Source organism: Rhagoletis pomonella, unplaced genomic scaffold (genome assembly GCF_013731165.1).
Source record: "Rhagoletis pomonella isolate Grant_MI unplaced genomic scaffold, Rhpom_1.0 Rhpom_scaffold_00001, whole genome shotgun sequence".
NCBI classification, from domain to species: Eukaryota; Metazoa; Arthropoda; class Insecta; order Diptera; family Tephritidae; genus Rhagoletis; species Rhagoletis pomonella.
The window spans coordinates 64,677,567-64,685,607 of NW_023458555.1; the positions used below are offsets into that span (position 1 = coordinate 64,677,567).

The 8,041-nt window shown below is 32.6% G+C and overlaps 1 pseudogene; it reads left to right on the forward strand.

The window, feature by feature from the left end:
- The first annotated feature begins 211 nt into the window (after positions 1-211).
- Positions 212-989, forward strand: LOC118756410 (annotated as a pseudogene).
- The last annotated feature ends 7,052 nt before the right edge of the window (positions 990-8,041 follow it).

Genomic DNA, 8,041 nt, shown 5'->3' on the forward strand with positions numbered 1-8,041 from the left:
GCATTGGGATCTGCAGCGGAGTACAGGACTGTTGCAAGTCTTTTCGGAGTAGGACGCAGTACTGTTGGTGAAATTGTTTTGGATTTTTGCCAAGCAGTATGCGAAAATCTATCTGACTGCATTAATTCCTATCCTCCAAATAAACACGAAATCAGAAAAGTTGTTGATGGATTCGCGCGAATTGGGTTTCCTCAAAGCTTTGGAGCTGTGGATGGCTGCCACATAGAAGTTCAACCACCAAAAGATGATGCAACAGACTATTACAAATACAAGGGTTGGTATTCAGTGATCTTGCTGGCGAGCTGTGACCACCGGTATTTTGAAACTTTTATTAAAATTTATTTATAATAATTTAATGTAATGCCTAAACTTTTTACAGATCAAAATTTACTTACATAAATATTGGATCTACTGGTAGAAACAACGACTCCTATATTTTCGAAAAGAGTACATTGAAAATATTCCATGAAACTGCCGATATTTTTATACAGAATAGCAAATTTATAGGCAGCATCAATGTACCCGTTCTACTAATAGGGGATTCTGCTTTTCGCCTCTCCCGGTATATGATGAAACCGTTTCCATATTCGCCAAATCAGCCGTCTATAGAAAAAACCTTTGACTACCAACTAGTATCTAGGTGTCGTCGTCTAATCGAAAATGCATTCGGTCAACTTAAAGCACGGTTCAGAAAAATAGGTAGAGGCTAACAAGTCGCCCCAAAAAACATAAACACCATAGTTAGAACATGCTGAATTTTGCACAACTTCTTGAAATTAGAAAATGACGAAGTTTCTATTGCTTGGATGCAAGATTCAAGAGAAGATATTTATGCTAGAAGTTAGCCAAGCCACACTACAAGAGTTGGCGAAAATGATGTGAATGTGACCGCTATTAGAACTGCAATAGCTCGCAGTTTCCGCAAGCACAAATATTACAAGTTTCCTATAAACATTAATCTATATCCGAAAACACCAATAAATAATTAAATTCATTCTTTTATTAATCCACTTTTTTACTATTAACTACCTTTTTAATGCATTTTTTTTATTTTATTAATTCTACTTTCTAACTATAAAAACCTATTAATCTAATAACTATAAAACTAAAACAAATTCAGTCTATTCATTTCACTTATTTTTTAAATATTAATTTAACTTGCACTCGTCTTAATTTAATAACTATAAAGTTAAAAAAAAATTCAGTCTATTCATTTCACTTTTAAAGAAATTAATTTTAACAAGTACTTGTAATCTAATAACTATAAAATTAAAAAACAATTCAGTCTATTCATTTATGTCATTTCACTTATTTTTAAAATAATAATTTTAACATGCACTCGTCCTAATAACTGTAACCCACCCCATATTGAAAAGTTTTACCAACTATTTTTTTTATTGTTTAATTTAAGTTATTTTCAATATAGTCTATTTTTAAGCAGAAACTGTATAATTCCAAATTTCCAACTTTGTGTAAAAAGTAGAAAAATTTTGGAAAATTCTATCTAAGTTTTGAGCTTTTTAATGTTGTTTAAAAACATTTTGAATATGCAGTTTTATAGCCCATTGAATTTTAGTACAATTAAGTGTAAGTGTAGAGTCAGCGGAATTTTTCAGAAACTTCGCATTTGCACTTTGTTTTACTAAAATTTGATAAGCTATAAAACTGCATACTACAAATCTTTCTAAAAAATCGTATTAAAAAGCTAAATATATAGATGGATTTTTGCATAAGTTATCTACTTTTTGAAATGTGGATTTGTACAGTTTTTGCTTAAGAATAGACTACATGTATTTAAAAAAAAAAAAAATAAATTAAATAGTAAAAATATTAGTTGGTAAAACTTTTCAATGTGTGGTGGATTTATAGTTATTACGACGAGTGTATGTACGCTTATTGTCTAAAACTTATCTACTAAAATTTTCATTAAATTTAAAAACTCTTTGGAGGTGTCATTTTACTCCCTTATGGCAGTAACAACCTCGTTTGTTAGCGCCTTGGTATCATCCACAACACTCCTCAGCAATTCTGTGTGTTCCTGCATGATTCTTATCACTTCTTCCGTATGTTTTCTTTTTCTTCCAGAAGAAGCAGGGGCAGATGAATCACGAGGCGATACAGCTGATGCTGAAAGCAGTGGTACTGGCGAGGGCGTCGATGCTGCTGCTGTGGATGTCGATGGTGAAGGTGTTGACGGTGCTAACGGAGGCGATGGAGATGGTGCTACTACCGACTGGCAGGATTCATTTAGTATTGTGTCCTAGGAAATGTATTAACATATGTAAATATTTTGGAAAACAAAATAAAAGTGAACTGAAAATACATACTAATAAATATGACTCGTGTACTTCCGCATTGTAAACAGCGGTTCCTCCAATAATTTGGTGTACCGCTATATAATGCTTCCATGTTGATGGACTGCCACCTGACGCACACACATTATTTTTCTCATCCCTGCGAGTTTATGTACGTATCAGCGTTGCCACTAACAATTTTTCCCCTACCGATTTTCTTCCCAAATCCGACCAAAATCGTTTACAACCTACCAAATACATTTCAATTACAAAAAAGCATTCTGAGAGCATACATTTATTTAAGATTAACAGGTCTATTCTACGCTGGCAATAAAAAATTTTTAACCGGTAAATAAAGTTCCTGTCAATTTTTAAACCCTTTTCGCATTCTCTGTACTCTTGTAAGCGGTAAATTTTGTTACCATCTCATAAGCTGGTAACAAAGTATTGCCCCGTGAAATATGCACAATTCTTCATAGCTGAATTGCCGAATATTTAAACTGCATTACCAACGAACCTAGAATCGCCGTACATAACAGTAGTCCTGAAATTCCTTCAGTTCATTTATCCTCTTTGGACTGTGTGAAAAGAAACTATATGTGTTGCGGCACAGTGTCTCAATGCTTTTCGGCGATTTTTTACAAGTGTGGCTTGAGCAAAGGTGAAGTGAGTGGCATGGGCACTTTATATAAAATAAATCGGTTTCAGCACTCAATAATGTTTTCAGCCCGCCCAAGTCTCCAGCCACAACATTGGCTCCATCAGTGGCCAAACCAAATAGGTTTCTTATTTTTAAAGGCAGGATTGGCAAATGTTTAAAAGGTACAATTGGCAAATATTTATTAAAACGACGTTTGAAATATATATTTTTATAATTAAGAATTTTAAAACTTAACTCAACTATCCGACCAAAATCTTACTTTGCCGACCAACCTACCAAATGAAAAAGAAGCGACCAAATTTGGTCGGCAAAGACCAATAGTGGCAACTCTGGTACGTATTTGTTAATATTGTGCACCAAGTTTTTTGATTGAAGGGGTACGGTTTAGTTATTTGCCCAATGATTTCGAGCTATTGTGTCCGAATGGGTGACCCGATACGCACAGTTGTAGCCAAGGGCCTACATTTCATTCTGGAGCCTAATTTTGTAATTTTTGTTCACTCATTTATTAATAAATTCGGTCTGTAATATGCAATATGCATAAGCGGGTTTCACTGTAACTATGTATGTATATTGTTTTAAATGTTGGTACTTTTACGGCTTATTTAGTACACTTTTTTTAGTCATTTGGTACAAAATTAAAAAACTCATTTATCATCCCTGATATGACCAGGCCCTGTGGAAGGGTAGTGCACACTTAAAACCACCACACCACAGCGACCGTTGAAATAACAAGAAAAAAATACATATACTCTCCTAGCGCGGCGCGCTACCGCTAAATTCTGTTGTTTTCAATTCGCGCTGGTGGTATGAAAATGTACGTCAAAATCCAAACACACCATTTCGAAGTAGTTTTTTCTCAGCTTTCAATGGCGTTGTCAGATTTTCCGAAATTTTTTATTTTACTATAAAAAATAACACAAAACGTATTTTATCTCGAAAAATATACTTCTAATTTTTAATAACTTTCATCGAAAGCTGAGGTATTTTTAAATACAAAAGTTGTTCTCCTCAGAGTGCCCAAGTATTTTCCTATGAGTAATAGAATGCGAAAGGGCGGAAGTACCTCGCGCGACTTTGACCACAGACTCGGCCGGCCTGCTGACCCTTTATTTATTCATTCCAATAATAAGTTTTTTTTTTTTTTAATTTCTAGGAATGCTAAATTAAAATGCAGTTTGGTTTTTTTTTTTCTAGCTCATCAAGATTTATTTTTATTGACAACAAGCATATTTTAGAATTTTTAGCTAAATTTCTGAAAAACCAAAAATTAGTTAGCTTAAAACTAAATTTGTACATAAAAAACAAACAGTATTAGTTAAAAATTTCCCAAAAGGGACAAGGTAAATCAGAAAGACTTATGGAAACTTTCCTTTTATTTTGGTCAAGAACTGCTACACCTGCTTTATGATATTCATCGCAACAGTTGACACTGGCTTTATTTGCATCAGCATTGGGTAAATCTGCTTTACGTTTGTAAATTTGCCGTCGACATGTTGAACAGACTCTTGGTTTTTCTGGTACAAATGGAAATTCAGTTTTAAAAGCTATAGGAAAGTCAAACAAATCTTTACGTATAGGGTGATTATCGCATTTCAATTTTAAAGTTGAGAGTTGATGTGATTCTCCCCATATGCATTTAAATTTTTTCTCACACTTTTTGGTTTTTTAAAACTACACATCATCTCTTCAATCGCTTAGAAATGCGTCAATTAGGTTACCTCAATGGTACGACTTCAAATCTTCAGCTACACATTACCCGCTCGCATACATTGCGATACCTCTTTTCGTACAATCGCATTCGCAATGCTTTTTTGGTAGAACAATTTTATGCATTCCCCATTTTTCCTCTGGGTTGTTATCATGAAAAAGCACACATACATATCTGCGCCGTTCAATTAAAGTAGCCTAAGTCGGAATATGAACGTTTGCCTTTAAATCAACATTTCATTGGGTTCCCAAACAATATTTTAAGTTTAACTACCCAGAGTTGTATTTCAATATGCCCCTTTAATAGAAGCTTAGTGAAAAAAATAAGGGAAACTAATTATTTTTTAGTTCAAAATCAAACCTTCTAAACTCACTTAAGCTACTTTAATTGAACGGCACAGCTATGTATTAGAGGGCTGCATGAATTCAATCAGAACGGCTTATGAATTATTCATATATAAAACGAATGAATGATTTTGGCAAATTATTATTTTTTTTTTAATTTGAGTTAATACCTGTTCTGATATATGTGTCGACATTACAATATTCAAACAAACTGAAAATAAATTGAATTGAAATAAATTACAATTTTTTGTATGAATATCCAAAAATATTTTTTCTATGCACATACATACATACCCAACGGGGCCAGAAGCGCTCCATTAGTTCTATTGGAGCGCTCCATATTCAGCAGTAAGCGCTCCCTTCCTAATTTCACACTTCATTTTATTTTAACATTGTGTGTCATTAGAAAGAAGCGCCCCTTTCTGCTTCAAAGAAGCCCTTGGCGAGCGCTGAAGGCATTTAAAAAGCGATACATGCAAATTTAAATTTTTATATTATATTTTTGTTTTAATAAAATAATGGCGTTTTTGTAAACCATTTGATGGTTTTATTAGGTGTACTTATAAACATGGGTTTTTCTTCTTTTCTATGTGATATACATATGAAAACACATACTTACATACATACATGGTTGTACATAAATTAACTTTTTTTTCAAAAGAAAATATTTTATGGTACTGATCAAAATGATATTTATTTCTGAGCATTGATAAAAATTAAATTTTTTTTTTGTACTTTGCTTTTGTACTGCTCCCTACTTTACGAAATTCCAAAGGCTGAGTATTTTGTATGTGAAATAAAATATTCAAATCAACTGTACTCTGTTTGGCTAGAAGTTTGAATGAATTCATGCAGCCCTCTACTATATATGAAACTTTCTTTGGGTTGAGGTGCGAAATTCTCTTCCACCCCTCAATGCAGATTTCAATACCCCACCGGCGATGACAGATAAAAATCAACTGAAGGTGTGTACACATGATTCAATAATACAAGGTTCGATAAACTGACAGTTGTCTCTCTCGCACCGCTCCCTTAGCAGTGGCACCGTGTTGCTTCTTTGCAAATTTACATGGAAACAGTGTAGCTTTGGTGTGAAATAAAAGTATAAGCTTTTGTGCAATATGTTTATTTGTATATGCATATGAAGCATATTTAACTGATGAAAACCTAAGCATTGGATGTTTACATCAATCTCATAGTAGTCTTATTTTAATTTTGAGTCATTTTGCAGTTTTTATACGGCTAAATAGCATATAAATTACGTAATTCACGTAGATATATCCATATTACGTTCAACATTTCGTGCCAGATTTCCTGCAAATACATTAGAATTTACGAAAGGAATTTCACTACTAATTGCCTACTTTGCGTATTTTTCTACTACCATTTTCGAAACAAGGGATTGCATTCTTGCCCTTTCTCTGTCCTTCGTAAATGCAACCTTTTGTAAGGGAGTGTCAAACCGCAGCTGTCAATAATTATCTAACCTTGTATTATTGAATCATGGTGTGTACATATACACAGATACAAATTTATCAATCCACATTCTTCGCTTCGCTTTTATCTTCTCGTTTGTCAATACCAATACGTTTCAGTAGCTTGCGGACATGCTTTTTATGTTCTGTTCCCTACAAGAAATCTTAGTGGCAAATGACCGGTCACCTGACGGTCAGTGTTGATGCAGTAATGCTGCAATTTCCTCATCAGAAATTCGGGGGTAATATGAAAAACCTGACCAGTTCTTTTGTGTACATGTGACTATGCGTCCCTTTCTCACATGGGGATTTTACCAGCAGTGCAAAAAGGTCTCTTTTCTACTTATTGTATTTCCTAAAGTTATTTTTACAAATGTTTTTCTGTGTATTGGTGTATATTTAGTGTGAAGAGGTCAGGAAAAAAGGTCCTTTTCTTGTAGGGTTCGTTTATGGTCCACAGGTCGTACGAGTATAAGTAACGTTTTGACTCAAAAGAAATTAACTCACTTTTCGAATTGCCCTATGGCTATTGCTTTATTAGGACGCTACAAACTTCAACAACGCTGCACTTCTCTTGGCAGTTACAACGGGGTTGTGTTTCAGTATGTTTTTGCATATTTTTCGCGCTTATCAAACACTCACATAGAATGAGTATAGAGTACATAAAAGAAGGCATAGGAAAAGCAATATTCCTTCGTGCGTATACGTGTAATTTACCTGCAGTGAAACCCCAAACTAGTCAGGAAAAATACTAGTTTACAAGTAGAATTTCCTGACAAAAACCGAACTTGTTCGAAAATTACCAGACTTGTACCAAGTACAAAACTATTTATTCATGCCCTGTTTTATTTGACTTTGACAGATTAGTACAATAAAGTACACAAAATATTATAACTTTTATTTGGGTATATTGTACACCATTAAATCGAGTACGTATTCAGAACTGTTAAATAATGATTAATATTCATAATGATTATTAATTAAAGCATGTTTTTTGGGTAACCGTTTAATGATTAAATACCGATATTACCACCTTTTTAATAATAATTAATTACTTAAAAAAAAGTTAATTGATTCATTAATTTTAATTACATAATAGATTTTGTTATTTTTGATCATTTGTTACTTTTTGAATTTTTTAATTACACGATTAATGTAATTATTTGATTAATTTCTATTATCAATCAACAAGCCAAACTATATTTTATTCTTATCCAAATCTCAAATTTTTAACATTAATTATTTATAACTTTTTAAAAAGAATAGACTGAAATGTGTAAAGTTAATGAATTTAATTTATTGTAATGAAAACTTTTATTTTTATTTTAGTTCTCTCAAAAAGGAACTTAATTATTCATTTTATTTTTAACTAAAATGTTTTCTTGTGCATATTCGAGATTATTAAAAAAGATAAAAATATAATACTTATTGTAACTGAAACCTTTGACTTTTGATAACATATAATGAAAAATGCATTTCAATTTATGTTCGAAAGTTTGAAATATTTATGAGTTTATTTTTGCTTTTAATTAATACTCAAAAAATTTAACACTAAT